At 32.3% G+C, this 27,485-nt stretch overlaps 1 protein-coding gene across 1 annotated transcript in view; it reads right to left on the bottom strand.

The window, feature by feature from the left end:
- Positions 1–27,485, bottom strand: part of LOC127705942 (uncharacterized) — a 151,449-nt gene that overhangs the window by 75,810 nt on the left and 48,154 nt on the right. The window lies entirely within an intron of this gene.

Genomic DNA, 27,485 nt, shown 5'->3' with positions numbered 1-27,485 from the left:
AATTGAAAAATTATTGAAATCATGTTATCATTTAGGCAATTCGATTGAAACTTTATCAGAAAAAAATAACGCCTGCTATTGTCTGCAAATTGGACAGACACCATTTTATAAATATAGGGGAGGTTCATTCTGACTGAGGAAATGATGAAACTAAGAGTTGAATGGATTAACCATAGTTTCTGTTCGTCCTAAGAAATACGCATGGCTTAATTGATGTAAAATAATAATGAAATATCGTTATTATGTATCTTAACGGAGAACTATTGTTTTACTGTGAACTCTTCTCGTTGTTGTTATTTGTGTTCTAATTCTTCTCACAAACAAGCTTGTCTATAGTCTGGATATTTCTGTTATTTTTGATAACAAAATGTTTTCCATATCCCATGTTAGGATCATGTCAGAGGTTGAAAATTTCATATCTGAATATTTTTCGTTATCTGGAAATTTACTTTTTATGGTGGTTCTGTGTTCTTGTTTCTGTGGGGCTTCTTTCTCTTAGATGAGAAAATTATCTAAAAACCATGAATTTGCATCTGAAGTACTTTGACCACCCACTTTACTTACAGGTTAACCAGTTAATAGGTCGAACGATGATCCAAGTAACCTGGTAGGCAAACATTTAAGGAAATTTAGGAAAGACTTTAAACAAAACAAAGTAGCTGCTCGTGTCTAGTTCCATCCATTGATTTGTTTGGTATCAAAGATAGGGAAGGCTATCAACATTATTTTCGTTTTTCTGGTTTTACGGGAATTGATAATCATTACAAAAATGTAAATATTTCGGGGCCTTTTATAGCTGAATATGCGGTATGGACTTTGCTCATTGTTGAAGGCCGTACGATGACCTATAGTTGTTAATTTCTGTGTCATTTGGTCTCTTGTGGAGAGTTGTCTTATTGGCAATCATGCCACATCTCTTTTTTTATATATATAGAATGAACATTAAAATTTATTAAATTACATGAAATTCTGTACAACATATATACATATCTTAATATTATTAAACTAGAGGATCGTGTGATCTTAAGCTTTTATCGTTCACTTGATCTAAATATGATCATTGTTGGTTTTAAGGAACACATAATTGAAGCTTTTTCTATTGAAGCGTATTTTATACTTTGGACCTATAGTGCTTGGTCCCCAAGGGCATGAATTTCTTCAAACTAAAATCTTCACGGCCACCCTACTGAAGCTTCTTGGGAAAATCTAACATCTTACATAGCTTACATTACCAACCAGGTCATGTACTTAACTTGACTTTCAACCGTACAGTAGTGGCTTCGATATAACCCTTTACTTATAATCTTATACCGAAATCTACATGCTAAGGACCCTGTACCCTACACATTCTCAGTCAAACAATCATGTACTTCATATGAGGTTTTGGAAGAAGGTAAATTCAAAACTAAATTGAGTGTACACTTCTCAGAATTCTTATCAAACTATTTCATTCGTGTAAAAAATCGAACACTGCCTTTTATAATAACTAGCAATTAACTGATAGACAGACATTCTGCATTAAATAAATGAAAGTATAACTTGTTCCTCTTTTTGTAAAAATCTACATTACTTTATAATATAAAAGGTTTTTTTTACATTTTTCAGTTGTTTACTTACTAATTATATCAAATTTTAATCACTTGCTATGTACGGAAGTTCCAGACCATATATACATATAGGAAGATGTGGTATGAGTGCCAATGAGACAACTCTCCATCCAAGTAACAATTTATAAAAGTAAACATATGCCCATTTCAAATTATGTATACGATCTGTACGTGCGCGGTCTGTCTACTTTTAAGAAAATTGTCACTCAAATCTAGAATTAATAAGAATAATTGAAATTAAAAGTTTTAATTAAATACAAAAGTCACGCTACATTGTAAATTTATCAGTTAATTTCCTATATTAAGGATGAAATTGTGTTAAAATGCTCAAGACGTTAAGCACAATGTTGGTGACGTTTTCTGATTTCACGTACCTGACACCAAAATTCGGCTTTAAATTAGATAAATAAAGGGAAGATCTAGTGTTATTTTGCTTACAAAATCTTTAAAGATCGTAAGAAATTTAGTTACAGATGGCTTATCGTTTTTCATTAAGTTTTGTCGATCAATTTTCCGAATACTAACAAGAAAAATCTTATTTTGTGTTGTTCTTCGAGATCTCCTCCTATTTTCGGGATCTTAATAGTAGATAAAGTATAACAATGCTATACCATTTGAGAGAGAAAAGTTAGGGCTTTAGGAGGACATGTGTGTAAGACGTAAATAACGCAATTTTCGAACCGAGTAGGCCTTGTAAAATGTCATTATTGGTTGTAGACACCAAGGAAAAATATCACTCCCCTACGGCACAACAGTTCAGAATGCATTTATAGCTAGAGGATTATGTTCTCAAATTGGTGATAGCGTATATCTTTTTGTAAAATAAGTTTGGAAAACTCTTTTAAAGCACAGAAATCAAATGTAAACGAGCGATTTCCATGGAAACCTCGACATCATTACCGAAAACCTAGTACAAAGTCATTGTCACAACAATGTTTAAAAATACTGTTCTATAAAGAACGAATCAATATTGAGTAAAACTGTGCAAAACATTTCATCTAGTAAGAAAATGTAACATGCGTCCTAATCTATAACATTTGAACGACATTTATTCGGACTTCAATCTCATTTATAGCATAACTTTTTATTAGCATTGAACAAAATCAAAGTACTGAAGTACTGAACATCGGATGACCGCAAGTTCTTGTGGATGGTCCGACAAGCACTTGTCTCAGAAAAAAATATCACATCTCTTTACCTGAAAGTGAGGTTAATGTACAGATTTAATAAAAAGTAAAATCACAAAAATACTGAACTCCGAGGAAAATTCAATCGGAAAGTCCCTAATCACATGGCAAAATCAAATGACAAAACACATCAAACGAATGGACAACAACTGTCATATTCCTGACTTGGTACAGGCATTTTCAAATGTAGAAAATGGTGGATTGAACCTGGTTTTATAGCGCTAAACCTCTCATTTGTACGACAGTCTCTCCAAATTCCGTTATATTTACAACGATACGTGAACAAAACAGACATGATAAATAAAATAGTCAAAATATGGGTACAGCAGTCATCACTGTGTTACAATATCAAAACAATCATTTACAAAAAAGCACAAAAGCATCTATCAAATTAAAAACCACATTCGCGTGTCTGACGTCAGAAAATGTAAACGTCACATAAGAAGAAATTTCGTCGTTCAATGTTCAATAATTTTTTGGGACAAGTTCGTGCGTGAATGATAAATTAATGCCAGGGAATTCAACCTCGCCGTAATTACTATTATATTGTAGTGATACAAATCAATATACCCTGGTTTATTGTTATATATTATATTAGTACTTGTATATTACAGTTACATGTTTATATAATTTTCATGCATTTGTATAAGATTCTATTCTACTATATTAATAATAGTGCAGTTCAAGTGCATGGTGGACACTCTTCTGTAATAATTCGATTTTTCTAATAATATGGATTTGAGTAGGCATTCATATTTTCCCGCAAAAAAATGTTTAATCATCCATGCAGAGTTATTGTTCCTTGAGATTGCAAACGTTCTTGAGATATTCTTCCGCATGCGTGTGCATAGATATTAATGATTTTTTACTTATATGTATATACATACAACAAAACATTTTAATATTATTAGTTTATCTTCTTTAAAAAGTATTTGATGAGTATTCATTGAAGAAATGAATTTGTAACAAGCGATAAGGAATGTTAGTTTGCACTTGATAATGTCTACGTATTCATCATGTTTACAGATCGGTTAAAAACCCAGAACGAATATTACGTAATGGAAATCTAGGCGATAGCAATACACCGGAATGCCCTCACGATCATCCGCTGTAAAATACGAAGTATATGAATCCCCAAAGGTCTTCCGTCACAAAACTTTATACCAAAATTTTACGTTAGTAATTCCGGAGTTGGTAATAGAAAACATTGAAAAATAATATGATTTGCATTTTTGAACGGAGAAATTAAGCCAGTATGATAAATTCCAAATATAAAAGAAAATATTCTATGCTTTCAATTTTAATCGATTAGTATCGAATATCGAAGCATTAAAAGGGTGTCTACCAAATTGTCACAATGTTAGCGTCATCTTTTTTTCTTTGAATTATTAGGCACAAGTTGTTACAAATCATTAAAATGACTGAAAACAACATCAGTTGTTCGAAAAAAAAACTTTTATATCAAATTCCTTTGCAAGACGAACGTTTCGATATATATATGATAAAGAATAATGTACAAATCATCAAAATAAAGTGGTCACATGGTGGTCTACCAAAACGTCACACCATCGCTAATTTGATGTTTTTGACGTTCAATGTGTAGGTAACGTATGTTTGCATTTTTGTGTTTTTGAAACGTACCTGTTTTATTAAAGGAATACCTAAAATATTAATTTACAATAATTGTTTTATTTGACCTCGTGGAATTGCATTCCTCTTTTCAATATAACATTATTTGCAAAAAATCCTGATTTGAGTACATTTCAATCAAACAGCAACTCAACAATAACAAAAAATACATATTTACACAAATCGTCTAAAGACCAAAGTGGAAATTCAAATATTGCTTGCATCAAACATGTATAATAATTGTATATTTAAATTAGAATGTTGATCATTATTGACTTATGATAAATTAACCCAAACTTGGCCACATCTGCAAGAAATCAAATTGGGAGAATTGCAATTAGTTACTGTTAAATTACAACAACAAAAAAAATCGTTATAAATGATATATTCCATACGTTGCCATATTCTTTATTGAACGTTATACTTTCTTGATTGATATTAGTATAAATATAGACTAAGAGTACATACTCAGTAAACATCGGTAAAATGCGTTTGAAAATACTTCTGCTCATTATATAATTCTAAATCAAGAAGCAATGTTTTATGAGTTAAACGAATAACAGAATGATGTGAGACAACATCAAACTTTGCCCCTAACTTGTCAGATGATTGTCTGACATATCGACCTAAAAATCTACAAAGTTGACTTAAATATTTGAAAAGAAAATATCTGACAAGTTTTCTTAAAAAGAGACAAATTGAATTTACATGAAGAAGAAAATGATACTATTTTGGAATGTGCGAGTGTATGTGTTATACTGTTTAAACACTGTTCCCGGGTAGGGAGAGGGTTTGGCGCCATCAAACATGTTTAACCTCGCCACATTCTGTATGTGCCTGTCCAAAGTCAGGAGCTTATAATTAAGCGGTTGTTTTTTCTTGCTGTGTATTCTGTTTTTGTTTTATACATAAATCAGGCCGTGATGTTCTCGTTTGAATTGTTTTTACATTTTTCATTTCGGTGCCTTTTATAGCTTACTGTGCGGTATGTGTTTTTCTCATTGCTGAGGGCCGTACGATGACCTATAATTTTTAACTTTTATGTCATTTGGTCTCTGGTAGAGATTTGTCTCAATCATACCACATCTTTTTATTTTTTTTTTATTATTTAAAGAAATGCCTAGGCCTTTTTGCCGAGTGATCTAAGAGTTTATCTGCATGCAGTAATCACTATATCACGTCAAGGTTGTGAATTAGACATATTCAATTCGTTACGAGTAAGATCTAAAGATGTTTTTTAGATCTTAACTTTAATAATTTGTCGAAAACGAAATGTGTTTTTCACGTCTTTTGATAGTAAGGAGTTCGTCAATTTCTAGATAAATATCAAATTTTTGTTGTTGAGTGTGAAAGCGTATATATTATTGGTTTATTTCGAAATTTGTGTAACATAAACGTCGAATTGGTTGAATATAAAGATCTTTGTATAGTTTTGCTTTGCCGAAGTAAATATTACTGCAGACGGAGGGGGTAAAGTTATGAAAACAAAACGTCTGTTAAAAACAGGTAAAACAACCCCATCCTATATATACAGATGACTATGATGAGAATGTAAGGATAGTTTTGCTATATAGGGAAAACACCCAAACGTATGTTTTGAGTGATGCTCTTATTACATGTTGTTTAAAGGTAGATTCACAAGGAGAAATTTTGACAAGGGAGAAATTTTTAATTATAGCCAATTTTACCCTCAATTTGTTTAGGTCACTATGATCTGTTATGAGTTCTGACTTGAGATCATACAACCTAACAACAAGATTTCGAGCTGCATCTATAGATTCATCGATGTCACAATTCGAAAGGTGAAATCTTCTTGGTTGTCCTGCAAGACTTTAAAAACAGAGCGCTTACCGATCCCAAACAGGGATGACGTTATAGTAGCATCCTGTTACAGCATGTGCGGCTGGTAGAATGTTACAGATGACAGACCCGAGACTTTTACATATTTCGTGGACAGGTATATAGCGGCGCAAACCTTGTGTGCAAGTTGAAGTGCCAGTTTAAAACCATAGCTTATGCGTATGCTGCATGGAGGGGAAGTAATTAACGTATAAGATCAGTAAATTTGTATTTTGTGACTTTATTATTATCCTACCCTTGATTCCTTTCATACCGAACTCTTTGTTTACATGAATAGCATGTAAAATCATGCGAGTATCTGATACCCTAAGAAACCACAAGATTTTGAAAAACGTGACCACGGAAGCTTACGACGACATTCATGATTGGAAAATATAATGATTTTCCAATAGTTTGCATATAGATATAGCCGTGTGTTATCCCTTAACTTAAACTCGTTAACTAGACGACTTTTTCGGTACTGGGCACCCTACTAATAATAATAATAATTCATAATCGGTGTTTTTGCTTATTTTGAAAAAAAAATAAACCATGATACTTGCTGCTAATACCGAATTATTATTATTTCACTATCTCACTTTCATTAATGATTGAACAAAAAAATTCGTAATGATTCCGCGGAACCCAGTCTCTCGCCTACTTTTGCTGTTCGTCGCAGGCTCAACAAAAATGGGGAAAAAAGTATCAAAAATTTTTCCTCTAGATACTATCTTTTGACTGTAAGGAGTTCTGTTCAAGTTTGGTAAAAATCCAAGAAGGTTTATGAATCTAATAAATGTTTTAAAAACTTTAACTGCAGACTGTACGTAATGTTAACTGGAATAAAACTGAGTCCATCTATAAGTAATATACGGAAAAACAGGTAATAAATTTTTACGAAATTTCCTTCTAGATACTATCTTTTGATCATAAAGAAGCTTCTGTCCAAGTGTGGTACAAATCCAGGATAGTTCAAGAAAGTAATTAAAAAATTGAAAGCTTTAACCACAGAGTGAATGTAATGTTAACTGGCAGAAAAAATAAGTCCATTTATAAGTGAAATACGGATAAACAGGATTTTTTTTAACATAATTTACTTTAATTTGAATACTATCTTATGATCACAAACAATCTTCTGTCCAAGTGTGGTACAAATGTAGGATAGTTTAAGAAAGTTATTAAAATTTGAAAAACTTTAACCACAGAGTGAATGTAATGTTAACTGGCAGAAAAACTAAGTCCATATATGAGTAAAATACGGAAAACAGGTTTTTTTTTTTACAAAATTTTCTTCTGAATACTATCTTATGATTATAAACAATCTTCTGACTAAGTGTGGTACACATCTAGGATAGTTTAAGAAAGTTATTAAAATTTCAAAAACTTTAACCACAGAGTGAATGTAATGTTAACTGGCAGAAAAACTAAGTCCATTTATGAGTAAAATACGGAAAAACAGGATTTATTTTACAAAATTTTCTTCTGGATACTATCTTATGATCATAAACAAGCTTCTGTGCAAGTTTGGTTGAAATGCAGGATACTTTAAGAAAGTTATTAAAATTTCAAAAACTTTAACCACAGGGTGAATATTTGTGGACGCCGCCGCCGCCAACGACGACGAGGACGACGACGACGGAATGTAGGATCGCTTTGTCTAGCTTTTGCGACAAAAGTCGCAGGCTCGACAAAAATCATAATCTAAATTTTTGAATGTATCTCGTAGCTAGTGCCCCTCTAAGCAATTATATTTTTATTACATTAATTTGGTGCATGGAATGAAATGATACAGCCATGAAAAGATTTATCTCACCTTGACATTATGTTTATTGATCATTGAATTGTTAATTTAATGTAATGCTTTTAGTAGAAATAAATTCAATATTATAAACACTGAAACAGGGAAGACGTTTCAGTGTGTCCAAACAGTCTTGGTATAATAATTATATATACAATGTAGATATAAAAAAGATTGCCAATGAGACAGCTCTCCACAAGAGACCAAATGACACAGAAATTAACAACCATAAATCATCGTACGGCCTTCAACAATGAGCAAAGTCCATACCGCATAGTCAGCTATAAAAGGCCCCGAAATGACAAATGTAAAACAATTCAAACGAGAAAACTTACGGCCTAAATTATGTACAAAAAAGAACGAAAAACAAATATGTAACATATCAACAAACGACCACCACTAAATAACAGGCTCCTGACTTGTGACAGGCACATACAGAATGTGGCGGGGTTAAACATGATTATTGTGTTAAAATACGTTAATCCGATAGCAATAATCAATACACAACTATTGGATGGAGACTGGTCTCATTGGCACGCAGACCACATCTTCTTATTTACACAAGTGCATTGGGTCATGATGATGTATCCTGTCCTCCTCCTTTTTTAGAGGCAATATTTTGTCAAAGTTCTGATTGCAAGTCATTTTATATAATTACATGTAACGTTTATCTTTCTATTTCCTGGCCATCTATACACATTTTTACTTATTTGTGCCGTATTACTATCTAGCTATGTTCTCTACTTTTATATCGGTAAACTATATAAAAGTTAAAAAAATAGCTGGAGGGAAGGGCAGGATACATTATTATGACCCAATTGCCTTGTGCTAATGTTTAGTAACAATTTAATTAAATCTAGAAAAATCGATTCTTATGTCGAATTTATTGTACGTGCTCATGTTTCTAATCAACATAAAAATTTAGAAAAAAAAACACTATTAATAACATGTCCCGATACTTTTACTATATACATTAGTTACGGCAAAAAGTTATTATAAATATAATTATACATTTCTAGATTTAGAAAAAAAACAACTTGAAGAATGCAGTAATTATGTATTAAGGAACTAATTTACTATATAGATATAAGATGATTTGGTATGCACGGGTGTCATTCGGTTTATCGAGAGAAATGATCGTGAAAGAATATCTAACGGTGGTCAAGCATTGCGATTGGATCGTGAAAGATCTGGTACCGGATCGTGAATGTAATTAAATGTAAATTTATCTTCAAAACCGTGAAAAAAATCGCTGTGTTTTCAAAACGCGGAACAAAAAATATGTCTGTCAAAATGATTCAACTTTCTAAACAATACTGTACATTAAGATAAATAAAATATGCAGTACTTTATGAGAAAACACAAAAGGCGCAATACATGTCTATGGGATTCATTAAAAATCCACGTTTTTTGTACCTATACTGTTCACATTCCAATATATCATGATATATTTGAAACTTAATCTTTGGTGTGTCCGATAGTACAGTAAAATAAAAATATGCTCTTCCCATGAAATCCGTCATTTGCTTATGAAAACCTTGAATTTTGTTGATTTTTCATCAAACTTGATTGTGAAAGATCAGGCAACGCATTATTTTGATCGTGAAAGGTAAAGCGTGACAAGACTTAATAATCAGAAAAAATTTCTTTTACCAATTGGTATACTTGCAACTGACGGAAGCGTGTAACTATTTTGATAGGAACGAACATTAAAGCTTTCATTTTTACAGTTCAAGAATTGTGTACCTTTATTTTCTTAAACATCAAATACTGCAAGCGTGGGTATATGCCTTCATTATATCATCTATTTCAAATACTCAATCACGCAAATGCTCATTATAATTTCGTAATCGTTCTATCGACCATTCTTCCTTATTTCTTTTCCATGTAGGTCCATATACCTTGATTTTTTTTCTTACTGCGTCTTCTTAAATCTGTATTGCTGAGATACTATATCGAGAGGTATTGAAGAAATTCGCCAAGATTTAACACAGTATAGGTTGTGCTATCAACTAAAGGTGATGAAATTCTGCTACTTTAGTTCTAATACATTAACCAAGCTTGCATCACCTGTTCCCACGAAGGCCAATATCCTGTTCTTAATATTGAACGAACATTAAAAGTTTATTAAGATTTCTTATATAAAAAAATAAATTTTTTGATATATTTCGATTGCAGGCTTATTACATGTCGAACTATTGGATGTCGGACTATTGGGTGTCGGACTAATGGCGTGTCGGACTGCTGGGGTGTCGGACGAATGGGGTGTGGGACTAATGGGGTGTCGAAATATCGGGGCTGCCCATAATGATTTACTTTTACAAACTGTGACTTAGATGAAAGATTTGTCTCATTAGCACTCATACCACATCTTCTTATATCTATTTCAACGCTATCTTTTCGGTTTGTCGGTTTATGCCTTAAAAATAATGCCGATGATTTTCACGTTTTTGATTGACTATGAGGTGAGGATTTCTGCTCCGCGTTGAGTGTCGTATGGTATCATGCAGTCTCTATCACCAAAGACATTTGGTCTCTTGTAGAGAGTAGCTTCATTGGCAATCTTACCAATTATTCTTAATTCCATATTTTTTTAATCGACCGTCACTGATGAATCCTTTGTAGGAAAACGCGAGTTTGGAGAATACAGTTATACATTTGCATGGTATCTTTCATGAATGTTTTAATTTATTATCCGATATTCAGACCTTAAATCACCTATACTTAAAATTGGCCAATAAACTATGAAACTGAGGTCAAGGTCAGATTGCCACTTCTTGTCGGATATGTAAATCATACATAAATTACATCTAGCCTATGTCGAGAACTCGGACCTTTGGTGAAGACAAACCATGAGTTGTCCCACCTGGGCCTTTTGGCCCATCGGACCTTTGACTATTACCTATCATATTCACTTAGTAGGTAAAAAAGTATCGCCGTAGGGAATTTTTGACGCTCTTTCAAAAATTCGGTGTAGGCATGTTAGACCCTTTAGACCCAAGTTTGGACCTTTTGAAGACAAACCATGAGTTGTCCCACCTGTGACTTTTGACCCATTGGACCTTAGACCATTACCCATAAATTGTACCTTGTGGGTAAAAAAGTATTGCCGTAGGGAAAATTTGACACATTTTCAAAAATTGGGGCTAGGCATTATTAAAAATATCTATCTTTGGACCTATGGATAGACAAACCATGAATTGTCCCACCTGGGTCTTTAGGCCCATTGAACCTTAGACAATTACATATCATTTGTACCTAGTGGGTAACAATGATTTACCGTTAAGATTTTTTGTCAGACTTTTAAAAATTAGGGGGAGGCATGTTAGACCCTGTAGACACAAGTCCGTACCTATGGTGAAAACAAACCATGAGTTGTACCACCTGGGCCTTTTGGCCTATTGGAACTGTGCTCTGTTTTTGGCATTTGATGTAATTATACAATAAGTGTGAAAACAAAGTCAATTGGTTGGAAGAAATCGCTGTGTTTGTGACTTTTTTTCTAACTGCTTTCCTAACTAAATTTTGCTTAACCAATCGGACTTAAAGCCTAGACCATTTGATTTTCAGGAATAATCTTAAACTATTCAATAATTTGTCGACTTTTGTCTTGTATATGATATGTAGATGATGGTGGCCCTTAAAGAAAATCTGCTAGTCCTAACTTTTATTTCTATTGCAAAATTTCGATGGTCAAAAACCTTCGGATCACAACTTTTCGAAAATCTGAATTGTAGAATACAAGGTCATGGCGTTTCTCAGACTGTTTATGACTTAATCTGTTGGTTGTGTAGTGATTGATACTTGAGTCTGAGAGAACAAGATTTATTTCAGTCTTAGTGTAATACGCTTTGGTCAAACTTTCAGTAATTGTACATACTCTTATTTCGATGCTTTGTGTCTATAGCTATTGTCTAAATGTTAGTGTGTGTGTGGTTTTTTTTGTGGGTCTTGTACCGATCTTTTAATCTATTTTCAACTGATTTTACAGTTTGTTCTTTCTTATGTTGTACTGTTACACCACTGACAAAGTTCAGGAATGGGTTGAACGCTCACAAACATGTTTAACTCTATTTGCATGCATATTTTGTATGTGCCTGTCCCAAATTAGGAGCCTATAGTTCAGTGGTTGTCGTTGGTTCATGTCTGTCGACTTATTTTTTATTTTTTGTAAAAAAAAAAATAGCCAACTATACGGTATGGGTTTTTGTCATTGTTGAAAGCCGTATGGTTGCCTATAATTACTAACATCCTAATAGTCTAGATGAAAGCCATATAACGCCGGGAAGCTCATCATATGGTTTGTTTTTAAGTTTTTTCATGTTGAAGGTAATAGGTAAGCTCGAAGTAGGAAATCCAGTCACTGTCTAATGCCTCGTTCACACGTACAAAAAATGTACATTTAATTCGAATTGAATTCGACTCGATTTATCCCCCCATCTATCGTTTAAAAAGGGGGAATGCATAAATTGAAAACAGCATAACTCGATCTAAGACTACAAATGCAATTGAGCTGAAAATCTAACTTGGCCTCACAGGCACTTGTGTCAGAAAAATATATCTCTATACGTTAGATTAAGGTATCAGTTATATTGTTTTCTGAGACAAGTTCCTGTGCTTTACCTTTTTTTTTTCAAAGCACTACGAAATTGTGCAAAATTTTTAAACAAATCAATTGATCAGTGTTTGATTCAAAGAGAGAAATTATTGCTACTCTCAATTCAATAGGAACGTTTTTGGCCATTTACCCAGTTAAACAACGGTATCCGAAGTTTTTCGTGATTGGCCGAGAAGGTCGAAGTCCCTGGAGGTGTGGCACTGACCCCTTCTGTTACAAGTAAAAAGGGGTGGCAAAAGTTAAAAACGATCAAAAACAGAACTACTCGAAAACTACAAATGGGATTGTGCTGCAAATAGAAATTGACTTGTATTTCTAATAGTGCTATAAGCATTGTACAAGATTTAAAAACATCATTTGTTCCAATCTCAACTTGTCATCTATATTTCAATGTCTAATTTTGTATACATTGTATTCGACCCTTTTAAACCCACACAGTAGTGAAATTTTCATTCCTGCGATCGGCCACAAATGTACACATTGTATATCGAAAGCACCGTTAAGGGTTAAAAGATCGAATACAATGTATACAAAATTACACATAGAATTTTATTTAAACAACAAACACGTGTCAATAAATTTCCCGACATGCGAGACCTGGCTGAATGTTTATACAAAATCGACTTATTAATAATTGGTAGCAGAGGCGGATTTAGCGGGATGGCAGAGGGCCCTAGTCCCATTGTTATATATGTATTTACATTAAGAAACAACATTAAATGTTTAGATGATAAAACGCTTTACAGTGATCGTCTTAAGGTTATTAAAGGTCTGCAGTGAATGTCAACATTTATATATATAGGGAGCTACCATTTGATTTTTATAGGAGGGGGGTCTATGATGAAATTGAAGAAAGGCAGGACCTGAATATTGGACAAAACAAAATGGCAGGTTTCAAAAGATGAGATAATAAAAAAACACGATATTATCTTAGAAAAACCTTCCAGAGATAGAGCGAAAACAAAGCAGAATACATATTTCGTTGAATAAAATAGTCAGGATATAAACATTCTTCCTGCCACCACCTAGAAATCAAAGTGTTGCCCCTTATGAAACGGATGCACTCATTGGGTGATATTTTCTTTAAATTCAGCAATTCAGTATATACTTTATTGAATTAAGGATATGCTTAAATGAATTAAGCATATGCTGAAATGAATTTAGCATATGCTGAAATGAATTAAGCATATGCTGAAATGAATTTAGCATATGCTGAAATGCGTTAAGCTTATGCTGAAATAGATTTGTAGAATTATTATGACCTTGATTCCGCGCCTACATTTCTGTATAAGCTTAATAATTCAGCATATGCTGAATTGAATTTAGCATATGCTAAAATGAATTAATTAAGCATATCCTAAATGATTTTAGCATATGCTAAATTATAATATAGCATATGCTAAATTATAATATAGCATATGCTAAATTATAATATAGCATATGCTAAAATGATTTAAGCATATGCTAAATTCGATATTTATGATCCTAATTCCGCGTCATAATATATATAGGATGCTTTGAAATGCTTAAACTAAACCTTTATTTCTTTTCATTATTAATAAGATAATACCACATTGAGGTCCAAAGGGTCCTAAATTACACTTTTGATTAATTTCATCAAAAATTGAATTCTTTGGTTCTTTGATATGCTGATTCTAGCAATGTTTGAGTGTTAAATCATATCTAATTTTAGAGAACTTAGTCATCACTGGTTGTTGTTATTATATTATTGATTATAATTTGAAAAATTGCATCATATCTTATTTAAGAGAACTATTTATCCAGTTTGAGCTATTTCCCTTTGCACAGAAAATATTATGGATAAAATTAACCTGTGTTTCATTTCAACATAAATTAAATATATATAGGTTCTTTCAAATGCTGAATCTAAACCTGTATTTAAATATTAGATTTTTGGGCCCAGTTTTCAAGTTGGTCCAAATCAGGGTCCAAAATTAAACTTTGTTTGATTCAACAACAAAATTATTGATGGGGTTCTTTGAAATGCTGAATCTAACCATGCATTGAGAGATTTTGGATTGTGGGCTCCTTTATCAAATTGGTCCACATTGAGGTCAAAAGGGACTTGAATTAAACTTTTGTCTGATTTCATCAAAAATTGAATTCTTGGGGTTCTTTGATATGCTGATTCTAAGATGTACTTAGATTTTTGATATTGGACCATAATAGGTATTTAAATGTCCAATTTCAAGTATTTCAGTTCTTAAACCACATTCATTTTGTGTCACAAACCTATGCTGTGTCAAATATTCAATCACAATCCAAATTCAGAGCTGTTTTAAGCTTAAATGTAGTGTCCATACTTGCTCAACTGTTTAGGGGTCGACCTCTGCAGGAAAATCCGGTTTGCTGTCACTCTGACAGCCTCTTGTTTCAGCACTAAAATGACAAGAAGAAATATTGTTGTCGTTTTGGTGTTGTGTTTGACGTTGCCATAAAAGCGGGAGGTTTGGCAGGTTTAACCCACCATATTTTTTTTTAAATGTCCTGTACCAAGTCGGGAAGATGGCCATTGTTATATTATAGTTCGTTTCTGTGTGTGTTACATTTTAATGTTGTGTTTTTGTTGTGTCGTTGTTCTCCTCTTATATTTGATGCGTTTCCCTCAGTTTTAGTTTGTAACCCGGATTTGTTTTTATCTCTATATCGATTTATGAGTTTCGAACAGTGGTATACTACTGTTGCCTTTATTATTCAATATTTTTAAATCATTCAGTGACATCTGAAATATATCCGATTTGTGGATACATTAATTTTATCATCTGTCATAAAAGGGTTATCATTACTTTTATCAATAAATGGTGCTATTGAACACTTTTTATAGTTTTGTTTGGATCCAACTTTGCAATTTTCTTGTAGTGGGACAAAGCATGATATGAACAGTATAAAAGATGATATTTCAGAACAAGCATTCTGTGAGTATTGCATGGCAATACATAGTCCCCTTACGGTTTAAAATTCATTGTAATGGAATGAAATTCTAACATGATCTATAATTTGTCATGGTGAAAACTACAAAAAATAACAAACAAACCTACCACTAAATTCTTCAAACAATTTACTAAAGAAAAGGAAAAAAATCCAAATTGTCATTTATCTTAATACAATGTCTTTTGAAAATTGAATTATTTCCCTTTGAACAGAAATCTAGTAATTAATAAGTATTTCATTAAAAATTTAATTCTAGGGAAAGTTAAAAAATGAGTTATTTTCCTTTGAACAAAAATCTAGTAATTAATAAGTATTTCATCAAAAATTTAATTCTAGGGAAAGGGCTTTAACTAAACAAGGAGAAAAGCTAAAATCGTGAAAATCGAACTTCACCTGTAACTTGTCATGATATAACAATACACCAAATATCAAATCAATATCTTCAAGCATAAAGAAAAAAAGTCTGGAAAACTGATTTGCCGGACTGACGTATGGACAGACGGACAGACGGACAGACAGACAGACGGACAGAGTGCAAACCTAAAGTCCCCTTCGACTTTGTCGGTAGGGGACTAATAAACATTGCTAGTTTTTTAGAAGATCAATGAAGATTGAGGATCACAATTTCATTAGTATTTCATTTTACTACAAAACATTTTTTTTAATTTCGAATTATTTGCTAAAAGAGTTTTTACTCATCCTTATTGAGCATTTCTGTGTTAAAACATTTCATAAATTATCTGTTGACTCATGTATAAGTTATTGACACTTATGTTCCATCTCTTTTGTGGTCATGTCACTCCTTCAGTATTTATTATTGTAGTTTAATAACCTGCTGTTCTTGTTGTTTCTTTTACTCTTGTCTACTCAAGAGCGAAAGGATAACATATGGTAATTCCTTATATCTAAGGATGAGAATTTAGTAAAGGTTTTGAGTAATATATGGTAACAAAATCCTTGACTTAATAATTTACCAGTAATATATAGATTACCCGTATTGAAATACAAAAACGTACTACAGACACGGGCGAAGTAAACGAGTCCAGATATGTAAACACCATAAGTCAGTGCCAAAGGAGCATCACCGTCCAAAAACAAAAGTAACAATAGGGAAAGAGAAATCGTCCATTTTGTCGTACAATTTTGTGTAGAGTTTTTTCATGTAAAACTGAAATATCTAAATCTAGGATAGAACAAATATTGCTGTTTGTATTATTAGATTTATTTAAAGTAAGTCAGACGTCCGTTTCGTCTACAAAAGACTCATCAGTTACGCTCGAATAAAAAAAGTTAAAAAGGCCAAATAAAGTACGAAGTTGAAGAGCTAAATTTAGATAATTCTTGATTATTTAACGAAAACATATCAATATCACGGTAATTGTTGTTAAAATCATCAATTAAATGATTTTACTGGCTTTTACTGAGTTTGGCCATAAACTGTGATTAGTAACTGTACAGGAACAAGTCTGCTATTAAAGGGGTACAACTGGTGTCCATTAGAAAACTTACAACCTGTTAATATTTTTTTTTTGCCCCGAAACGTACATAAAGTTTTCAAAGAGAAAATGTACAGTTTAAACCATCTCATCACACATCCAGTAAGTATATCTAGCATATTTACCTTCCTTATTTTTAAAAAAGGCTTTATATGAGTTGCAGCAAATAAATTTGCAAGTAGAGTTATCAAACGACTATTTAATTACAAAATTTAGCATACTGAAATTTAAAAAAAAAAAACTGTTTCAGAATAAAATGTATTTTTCAGGGAAACAAAGTCACTGAAAAAATTGACGAAAGAGTTTTAATAGATAAAAGAAGATGTGGCATGAGTGCCAATGAGACAACTCTCCATCCAAGTCAAAGTACGGTCTTCAACACGGAGCCTTGGCTCACACCGAACAGCAAGCTATAAAGGGCCCCAAAAATTACTAGTGTAAAACCATTCATTAATGTATGGATTATACGGACATTTCAGTCTCAACATGCTGATATTTTATTTCTAATTTGTAACCTGTGAATGTTGAGGATGGTATATTACTGGTACCAAAATAAATACTAAAATAAGAGACACGCATTGCTTGTTCCTATTATAATTATATCGACATGTTTGCAATCATATGAGGCGCTAAGTACATTAAAGATGAAGTAATATACTTAATTCAATAATTTGTTTTAAAAGTTTAAAAGGACAATTATAATGATGTTTGATTCATTTTTCTTTATAAAGGCGTGTATCTGCTGTACACATGTTTAATTTCAAGTATGGGTTATTGTCTAAATTCACATACAATATAACAATACTTTCGGCATTCATGGCCTAACACCATTTCATGTGGTATGTTATTTGTACTTTCATCTCTATTTCAGTCTATTTATATTATGCCAAAGAATGATTTATAATCAAGAAACTTTATATATTTTTATGAGCTGAAACTATTAATTGTTCATGACAGGCCTTCCCTTAAAACATAAAAAACTCAATTTCCAGTCACAACTCATATATGATAGACTTTTGTATAACTATAGTAAGTCTTATCCAACAAATGAATACTATGCTGCTACTTTCAAAATATGATACTTGACACTTCATGACACTTACAAATCAAATATTTTTACACTATTAGGTAGATATAGTATATCGAAAAACTGTTATTGTTTTTATATGGTGATTAACAAAAATGTCCAAATAATGAAAGAAACCAATAAGTTGATTTTTGATAATAAATGAGATGCATAGTAAAATTTTGGTTGATATTTGATATAATCTAGCTTATTTCATAGGTTGTAAGCTCTCTAGAGCGTTTAACTTTTTAATTAAACAGCGCCTGTTTTGATTATCTGAAGCAAGATTTTGATAGCCACCTGTACATGTTGTATATTTTATGAAATGTTAAACTCATAGATTTACAATATAACTTATTCAGTACCAGTTATTATTAATATAATACCAAAAACGAGCTATGTATTTTGGGTAAATTCATATACGCCGTCTGGTACTATATTGTTCATGTATTCATGGCTCATACTTCTAGAGTTGTAGTCTTCCATCCATGCGGTGTTCCAGTTGACTCTGTAGTCGTCTCCCATAGCGTTTTTCATAATGCTCTTTTCTTTAAATTCATCGCAAGGATACGTTATCCAGGCAAAGTTCAAACATGAGATCGCTGAGTTGTATCGCAATTGAACAATTGTGCACCTTAAAGAATGGAGATAACTGTGCTCACCACGAGACATTTCTTTTCTTTGGAACCCCCAAGGTCCAATTTTTCTTTTACAGAATGGTCCAATTTCTCTTCCACAATTGGTTTTAAACGACAAGTCTTTTACAAAGCATCCTAAATACAAGTCCACCGCGATTACAACCTCGTCTTCGTCTAGACAAAACTCGTCTTCCGAAATACATTTCGTCGGTTTTTTATTGTATTCAATTGTTTTTCCACTTTTATATAGGATTATCATCCCGCCGAGAACGGCTACGCCATCCCAGTCTACAAACCAAAGAGAAATTTTCTGAGGCCTGTCATTTTTATACATATATATTTCACTACATACAACATCAGAACGTATGCCTCCCTCAAAATTAGAATGTTTCAAAAGTTCTTTTGCTGATAGGCCATATGATTCATCTCCAAATTCTATTTTCCGTTTACAGATTGAAAAGTTCTTTTGATCTACGCATTGAAGCAACTTTTGATGGAGTTTACAATTTTCTTTACTCTTGAAGTATGCATTTACAATTTCACATAAAACTAAATTCGGATTATCAACTGGAATTCCATGTCGAAAAACTGATAAATTTTCATTTGAAAACAGTAATTCGAAATTATGCTCGCATAGCTGTAGTAATTCGGTAGAAAGTTGTACAAAGTTCTCCGAGACATAATCACAGATAGCTTTCAATATTTTTGTCGACTGGAATTTGTCGTAAAGGTTTATCATGGATAATATTTCCGATGCATCTTTGTTTTGCATAATTCTTATAATTACTTTTTCACATTCCTCTATAACAAAAGGACATTGTATATAATGTGCAACCTGGTAAAGTTTTTCGACATTGAGAGAAGAAAAGCTAAGTATACCGGTATTGGCATAATGCACGACACTGGAAATACTTTCGTAATCCTTAACTTGATCTTTATTTTCCTCTAAATCAACCTCTCTGACATGTATGTGCCATTCAAAATAAGAGTTAAAGTATTTAGACACCATCCCGAATATTTTGGGATGAACATTGGAAGACTCTCCTCCTGAGTGCAGAACAACATATTCGTCTTTTTTATTGAGTAATTTCTTGAAATCGTCGCTTTCCGTAACAACAACGTGAACTTCATCTATACATTTAAACTCCAAACACCTGCAAAGGAATATTATTTTTGCATGACTGTTTTGGAAAAATCATCAGATTTATATACACGTATGCGAACATAAAGAGGAATTTTATAGCTACCATTAATCAGGAAAATGAAACCATGCATTATAGAAATGAAATGCAATTTTCTTTTAAAATGTTTTGTTCTTCAAATTATGCATTCCAAGTCTCCTATTGTTGATAACGTTGCATCGTAGAAAAATAGCGTAAAGGTACGGGATGTCGATATTGCTAAAATAAGCCCTCTTTGGCTTTCTTTAAAAAAAAAAAAAAAAACGTTTTGTCATCATAATAAAAATAATTGCTTAACAATATATTTCAAAATAAATTGTATGCATTTGAGTAGTACATTGCAGTTGGTAGCAACTTTAGTTCTTCATCAGAGTTATATTTAAGTTAAGAGAAGCACCAACATCATTTGAAAGAATAACGAAATGTTGGCTTTACAGTTAGTTTTCTGAATTGAATTGTTTCATATTTTTCATTTCGGGACCTTTTCAAGTCGACTATACAGTACGGATTTTCCTCATTGTTTAAAGGCCGAACAGTTGTCTTTAATTACTTGCATCCACTTATATGAACTTTGGTGGATAGTTGTCCATTAACAATCATACATGATCTCCTTATTTTTTTTATACTAGCAGATGAGATTTTCATTCCTTTACAGCAACACTATGTGACTATACATGCTTTTTTTTAGCTGTTTGAAAAAAAAAAAAACAAAAAAAAAAACGTAACCGTCCTTTTCATTATGTTTCGGAAATATCTATTGAATAACTACATGTAAACGAGACATAAAATATCGAACGATTTTTAAATAAGAGACCGAATAACATATCAAAAGAAATGCGTGTAGCGCATGAGTGAATTATCATTTTTTTTAACCGCATTTTCTTAGTTTACTATTGCAAGTTGTTTTTTTCATCATATTGCCTTGATGGTATCGCTAAAGAAATGCGTCATTGGTATCATTGGGTTACACTGACACATTTGTTTAGTTGTTAAGCACCAGAGTTATCTCTTCCTAATCGATTTACGATATTTGAAGATCGGTAATGTTGTCGTCTTAATTTAGAAACCTTATTTTGAAAAATATACGTAGAAAATTTCATGCATTTTATTTGATATAACTGTGAATAAAATAAGTCTTACCAAAGGAACAGGTTTAAACATTTCAGGAATATTATGGATATAATAAATTATTCGTCGTTCAAGACGAGATTATTCAAAAGGTGCATTTAAACTTTGTATTTCCTCGAAAAAGTATCCAGCATGGCACTTACCGTTTGTCTTTATTAATACTTTTGATGTTTTCGTTTTGTTTAGAACATGCCATCTATTATATTTCTCCTTTCACTTTTCATCTACTTGGTAATGTGTGTATGTTTTTTCTTCTTCGTCAGAATCAATTGGATTTAAAAATTCTGTACCCTGTTTGAATAATAAAAAAATATTTAAATTGATAAATGCATTATGCAAGCATAACAACGGTCTGTTTATCTTTTAGATAAACAAACCTTTCACTATTCACAATGATTAAATATTAAGAATTTAAAACCCAGTTTTGATTATAATAATTGTACTAAACAAACAAAACATAAAAAGACATATTCAAATATACAAATCACAATTATGTTTTAACAATAATTTAATGCTTTGCAGTGGATAAATAGATGTATAAAAGAACAGAGAAATTAGATAAGTCTTCTTGCAAATACGTAAGAAGCTTGTTAGAGTCGTGTGATCTGATTTCGTATTACACTTTGTGTCCTAACACATACTTTTATCACAATAACACTGTGACAATTAAAAAAGTACAGGTTGTCGGATGGATGGATGCATTGAAGTAAATATTTACTCTGTTGATGCATCTGGTTGAGTTTTGTTGGAAGATAAATGATTAAAATGTATCCCCGAAATATCATGAAGACTTGTTCATAAGAAGAGATTTGAACATCGGTAAACTGTCTTTTGTGCATATTGAATACTTATTCTGTAGAGGTGTAAATCTATGCCTTGTTATTTATATAAACTAATGCACTATACACGCATAAATATGATATGCTTAAGTATATAATGACGAAATCTTTCACTATTCAACATTATGATATATGATCAATTTAAAATTCAATAGCGACTATCATAATAGTACGATACAAACAAGATATTTTTTTTTATCAAAACGTCATATATATGCAAATCAGAGTTATATGTTTTGCAGTGGAACAATAGATGAATAAGAAAATTGTAGAACTTCAATAATCTTGTTATTGTTGTCCTATTCGAAAATTAATGACTGTGTCCGATTGAATAAATTTGTCATAACAAGCTGATTAACTCCAGATTTGATAAGTAGGTGATGCGTGTATTGCAGGAGAAACTGACTCTTTTGGCTCATCTTGTTGGGTTTCTTTTTGAGTTCATGCTATTCTGAAAGTTTTTATAATGGTTTGTGTATATTGAAAAGGGAATCACGAACCTTTAACATAAGTAAAGAAAGTGCTGTTGCCTATAAATTACATTGAACTCTCATGTTTTGTTCATTTACATATTCTGAATATTGATAAAACATCATTTCGATATACAATAAATTCTTAGGATATTTCTATTAACAGAATAATGTTTTGTTTAGCATGTAATATATGTCTGTTCTTTTACTTTGGTTTTGATTGCCGACGTGTTATCTTTTCTTCTTTTTGTATAACATATTTGATCATGATCACCTTCTTTTTATGAAGCTAGTTATAAGCATGTGGACCTCCTCGTTGTCTCAGAAACTTTAGATTTCAAGACTATTTTTGTATTATTATAAGGATTTTAATGTTTTAAGTGTGTCTATCCACTTAAAATTCATCAAAGATATCAGGCACAAAATTTGGTATGTCAGATGCGCGATTCGTCTTCATACGACTCATCAAGGGCGCTCGAATACAATATTTCGAAGTTGAAGATCATTAATACCTGAAAATGCAGAAAAGTTGTGCCAAATATGGCTAAGGGAACGAATACCTTGGGGCTAAAAATACCATATTTGAACATATAATAAATAATAATTTTCTAGAACTCGAACATATCACTGGTTTTTCATGTCAGCACAAAAGTGCTGACTACTGGGCTGGTGACACCATCGGGAACGAAACATTTATATGCATTGGCATTGACTTAGTAGTTGTAAAATTTCTAAAACAAGGCAAAAGCGAACATTAATTTTGTTCCTGATTATCAGTTAAATGATTTCGACTGTTCAATCATGAATCAGTGTAGTTCATTATCGTAAAGGAACAGTACTATAAATTAACGTATTACTGTTTAATTAATTTGAGAAATAGTTTATACATTGAAGCATTTGAGAAAAACAAAAAATCTCTCCCATCTTTGAAAAATGCATATATCGCTTTCGGGGGAGGGGTGACTGGTGATAATTATATTGAAATAACAAATAAGTTAATTTCATTTTGTCCTGTTTTTTTGTGAACAGTTCCTATATTGTATAATGTTGCAACACATCATTTGTATTATAGCATTTGCATTTGACCAGTTCATAGTTTACATTCTTGTATTCTTGAATGTTTTTGATTTTTCTGCTGCAGTATTATGTTTACCGTTTAATATCATTACAGTAATTGCACTTGTGATTATAGCCAGTTGATGGACTGTTCATCAGTTACGGCATTGTCGTAAATTGCTATAGCTTTCTAATACATCTATCAAATGGTCAAGACTTCTTTCCTTTCTATCAACCACTTTATGATATTATAGTGCCGTGACAAGAAAAGCAACAAAAATTTCGTCAAACTCCTGTGGCTATGGCTTTGAGAAGGAGCGAGAGTGTAATTAAACGTTTAAATAAGGAACCAAAATTTACTATTAAAATATGGAGAAATAATTGATGATCGGGAAAAACGAGGGTTCATTGGGAGGATTGAAAATGAAGAAATTAAACCAAATATCAAACTTCATTACAAACCACATCATCAAGTGAAGAAGATTTTCAGTGACGACGTCAATCAGGATCGTATATGAGTGTAGTTGTAAAAAGACACCCGATAGTGCCAGCTTGAATGTATGTTTACTGAATGTACCACCGAAGCTAAATGAAGTCACCGCAATCCTACTTAGATTCCGCACAAATAAGTACGCAGTATCTACAGACATCGAAAAAGCGTTTCTTAATGTTAGACTGGATATTGAGGACCGGGACGTAACTAGGTTTCACTGGTTGAGTAAACCAACAGACCAAAACAGTGATTTAACAACTTACAGATTAAAGTCCGTATTATTTGGTGCTACATGCTATTGATATGCCGTATTATCAAAGCACTTGCATAAGCACCCATTTGATTTTACAGTAAAAAATTATCAAAGATTTGTATGTAGATAACATTATATCAAGCTTTACAGATGCACATTAGTTCACAGTAACCGGGGTAAATTTTCACAGAGGGAAAAAGGGGGGGGGAGGTGTTACCTCGATATTGTTTTTGCAACACGACGGGTGCCACATGTGGAGCAGGATCTGCTTACCCTTCCGGAGCACCCGAGATCACCACCAGTTTTTGGTGGGGTTCGTGTTGCTTAGTCTTTATTTTTCTATGTTGTGTTTTGTGTACTATTGTTTATCTTTTTCTTTTTTAGCCATGGCGTTGTCAGTTTATTTTCGATTTATGAGTTTGAATGTCCCTCTGGTATTTTTTGTCCCTCTTTTGGTAGGGGTGTGCAATGTTTGCCTTAAAAATATACCAATTCTAATATAACATTCACATATATTCAGTACCTATAGTTATATAAATATTTAAGAAAGAATGACCCCTACTTATTTAAAGATCAGGAGACAAATTTCCGAGGTCTATTTGGGAAATTATTTGAAAGGTGAACTTTCAAATGAATTGATTTAATTTAATATAATAATTGATCATAAATAATGTAAGATTTCGAATAGCATATTTATATATGGTATGTATATCATACATACCCCAAATCAATATACAGTTATCAAACGTAAATGCATTTTATTATAGGATGTTATAAAAAGGAGGGTCATTTTTATATACAATCTCGCAAAATTATGACCCATATTTTTGGCATATCCCCGTACACCCAATAATAGGAAGTGATCCTCCCGTATAGATTTTACTGGCGCCTTGAATGTTAAAAACATAGATGCACAAATAAGTGAAGTATATTTTTGTTTATTTACCTGCGCAAACACCCGCGCTGTATATTTGGAAGTAGTGATGAATTTATCTGAATAGACATTCTTATTAGTGTTTCGAAGACTCGCAAGTAGAAAAGCATTGCCGAAAACAATGATTTATGACAACGCCACAACAAAAATCGAAGTCGCCAAGCAGATTGAGGAACTAACACGTTCACCATCAATTAGAAAAAATCAATGCCTTTGGCACAACATGGAAGTCTACACCAAAAAGAGCACCGCGGTATAGTGGCTTTTGGGAGAGACTTATAGGACTTACAAAGGACTCTTTTAAAAAGATGTTGGGGTGTTCTTTGAGTAACGTTGAACTAATCAGAACCATATTTACGGAAGTTGAACTATACTCAACGACAGACCTTAATCATACGTCTCAACAGACCCGTTAGATGAACCGCTCACATCATCGCCATATAGACTGTGCAAATAGAACATGTCGCCAAGGTAAGAGTGTTGCCATGGAGAAGACAATGAAATGGACGAAGTGAATAATACAGAGACTGTAAAAAGTGAGATTCAATTTAGGTTTTCATGGACATGCATTCATTTTAGATACGTTTAAAGTTTTCAGTTATTGTACTTTCCTGATAATTGATTTCATTGTAATTTAGAAATTTTGGGCTAATTTAACTTTTGTGCGGTATGTTGTAAATACCACAGACATGACATTCACTATGTTCCGCGCTTTATGTAACATCACGTCACCCTCTCGTGTTACTATACCTTTCTTATACATTTATTAAATAGTTAAGACGTTTATTTCTTTCCATCAACCACTTTATGAAAAGCATCATCATCCCAGGAGCTCAATTCAGAGGTATTGAAAACACATTTACTAATTGAAATTTGTTGTAAAAAACTTGAAACGAATTTGAAATAAAGGAAAAGATGATTGCGTTTTTTTCCGGGTTTGGCTAAACTGTTCGCCCTGTTGTTTACAGGAGTTCGTCGACGACTGCGTGATATTTTGTTTTTCGTCTAGAGCATATAACAAAATGTGAAAAATTCAAAAAGAAACAGCTATGATTTTATGAATAAAAGTGTCATCTGAGGGGTTAATGGTCCAAGGATACTCACATTTCTTGATCGGATGTTTGTTGAAGTATAAAGCCCACACACACCGGAGCCAATATATTAAGTCGAGTCGATTAGTTTGACAAAGTAGTCGCGAATGCAGTATTTTCAAAACGGGGCCATGATATAAGGACATTAAAAAACCCACTTAAAGCGAAATTTTCGCAAAGAAAGTAGAAGCACCTTAGATCGTTTGCTATTGAGGATAAAGAACTGAGAGGAATTTGACTATCACAACACATCCTTAAATTATTAGGTAGGGTCGAAATATTTTGCTTCAACATCGGCTGCAAATTTGTCTACTTTAAGCGAAAAAAGCTAGGTTAGGCTCTGAAAAGTGATTGGAAATTGAAAGGGTGCCTATTTGCAATATCCCGCAACAATATGTAACTAAAGGCTGTTAGTCCGAGAAACTTGGTCCAATTGGTATATACCTTGGTTCCGTCGAGAGTAGTTGATTTTTTGGAACAGGAGATACCTACCTACACTGATTTTAAAATACTAATAATAGAACGACAATGACCTACAGTTAGAACGAAGCAATAATAGAACACTTATGACTTGGTTCTCATATGATTCATATATACTTAGCGGTTTTTTTTTCGAAAACGGAAATGATTAAGGTTATGACTGCAAATTTGAACGTTTGTAATATTTCGAAGAATATTCACTGACGAAATGTAAATAATGTGTCAGCTTGTATGCTAGGCACATCACTGTTTTCAAAATGTTTTTATTAATTTGATGTTCATGGTTTTCAATCAAAAATCTTAATTAATTGATTGATATGTGGCTTCAACATTGCTTAACGTGCCAACTATTTCCAGATCCGTACGTATATTAAAACAAAAATCAACTATCCATTAGTTAAAACTAGTTTAAGATAATATTACTTGTACATGTATATGAATATAACCAATACTGAAATCAAATACTTAAATAAAAAGACTCTACAAAAACATAATGTATTTAAATCTTTATGATAGATTTACAAATTAAACATTAAAATTTTCAAAAAGTTTCTAAAGTTTTAAATATCATACTACACTTTGATGTATTCAGACCAAATCATGCACATTATTAACGTTAAAACATTTCTTTCAAATAGTATTGGATGCATTTAAATAAAGTTTGATTTATTCTATCGTCTATTTTGAAGTTTCTCTATATCTATGTATAATAATCAATGATGTCATCAAT

Source organism: Mytilus californianus, unplaced genomic scaffold (assembly GCF_021869535.1).
Source record: "Mytilus californianus isolate M0D057914Y unplaced genomic scaffold, xbMytCali1.0.p SCAF_6, whole genome shotgun sequence".
Lineage (NCBI taxonomy): Eukaryota > Metazoa > Mollusca > Bivalvia > Mytilida > Mytilidae > Mytilus > Mytilus californianus.
Note: the sequence above shows the minus strand (reverse complement) of the source record. Positions and strands in the feature narration are given on the sequence as shown.